This window comes from Merops nubicus, unplaced genomic scaffold (assembly GCF_000691845.1).
Source record: "Merops nubicus isolate BGI_N331 unplaced genomic scaffold, ASM69184v1 scaffold27892, whole genome shotgun sequence".
NCBI classification, from domain to species: Eukaryota; Metazoa; Chordata; class Aves; order Coraciiformes; family Meropidae; genus Merops; species Merops nubicus.
In genome coordinates this window covers 315-1,827 of record NW_008593299.1, presented here as the reverse complement: position 1 = coordinate 1,827, position 1,513 = coordinate 315, and the positions used below count along the sequence as shown (strand labels likewise).

The 1,513-nt window shown below is 57.8% G+C and overlaps 1 protein-coding gene across 1 annotated transcript in view; it reads left to right on the top strand.

The window, feature by feature from the left end:
- The window catches only part of OPHN1 (oligophrenin 1), a gene marked incomplete at both ends in the record, with an annotated part of 6,906 nt that overhangs the window by 5,104 nt on the left and 289 nt on the right, over positions 1 to 1,513 (top strand). The gene's annotated exons all lie outside the window — the stretch shown is intronic.

Genomic DNA, 1,513 nt, shown 5'->3' with positions numbered 1-1,513 from the left:
CGGGTTGGGGGCACAAGGGTGCTTTACTCGCCAGCCGTGACTTGCAGGTTTGGTCCAGTTTGAAATTTCTGCCTTTCCAGACAAGCTAATTTTTATATTTATCCCTGCAAAGGGGCAGTGAACCTACAGCCTGGTTTGCACATGGGCCTCTGGCAGGGATTGCAAGCGCTTGAATGACTCGAGCCATTAGATGTTTCCAAAAGGAGTGTCCCTCTGCCTTTGCCTGTTCCCAGAGCACCGCTGTGCGAGGCTGGTTTCTCAGGGCGGGTTAGGAGTCAGTGGGAGCAGTGTGAGGAGAGGGGAGAGGGCAGCGGCTGCAGCTCTGAGCTGCAGTGAGGCAGTGGTGTGGGGCACTGCTGCTTTCTGAGTGCTCTGGCTTTCACCAGCGGCTGGGAGTTCCCTGCAGTTCCTCGGCGTGCCCGAGGAGGGGTGGGATACAGGCGTGGACACTGGAGCACAGCAAGTGCGTCCAGCTGAGTCCACCCGCCCTCCTCTGCCGCGGAGCCGCGTCCCCCGGGGACTCCCCAGGCAGGCCTGCTCTCCTCCAGCTCGTGATCTCATGCTCTGTTCTTTGGCAGCCCTCTGCACGCTGCAGCAATAAAAGAAAATGTGTTTTTTGGAAGCCCTTGGCAGAGACCTTGGCAAAGAAACGTCCAAAACATTGACTGGAGAGATCTGTTGTCATCTCTGCCGTAAACATGTCTAGTAAGGCAAATTAATGCCGGGCAGGGGCTTGTAAAAACGTAAATTCATCCCCTTCCCAAACTCTTGCAGCCTGGTGATCTGCACCTTTGGGTCACAGCTGGCCACACAGCTTCAGTGCCACAGTCACAAGCAGTTCTCTTGAAACCCCCAAACAACCAGCACACGCACAGAACACCTCCAGGAGATGCCCCCACGGTGTGTGGGCTGGGGGAGGCTGCCCTGGCTGTCCTGTGCCCAGCTGACCCCCGCTGCCAGAGGCCTCACAGATGCAGCAGCGGGGATGGCTGGGGTGGCGGGGACAGTCCAGGTTTGCAGTCTCAGCCCTGGGGTCTGGCTGGTTGAGAGGTCTCCTGGGTGTCTCTTCAGAGCTCCTGCAAAGCCGTGGAGATGTCACGGCCCCGTTACAAAGGGACTCGGCTGCAGTCAGCTCATGTCCCTTCACTGAGGGGCACGAGCAGACAGGGCCAGAGCTCAGCACTGCAGTAAAGCTGCTCCAGATGTGCTGTTAACGTTCCCTGCCTACAGGGTATTTTGTGTAAAGCTGTTTGGACCATGAATGCTCTGAACAGTCGGTAGTGTTGATTGGTCCTAGTGAAAATTAGGGGCCTGGCTGTCTCGGGTAACAGACGGGCATGGTCCTGGCCTGCAGGGCCCAGGGGCTGCCAGGGCAGTTTGCCCACAGCAGCGTTCCTGCTCTGCAGAGGCTCATTGCTTGTGCTGAGATGTCCCACACTCGTTTGCCATGAGGCCTAGAACGTTTTGTGGCTGAGGAGGGGCAGCCTGGCTCACGAAGCCTTCGGCCTCTCCT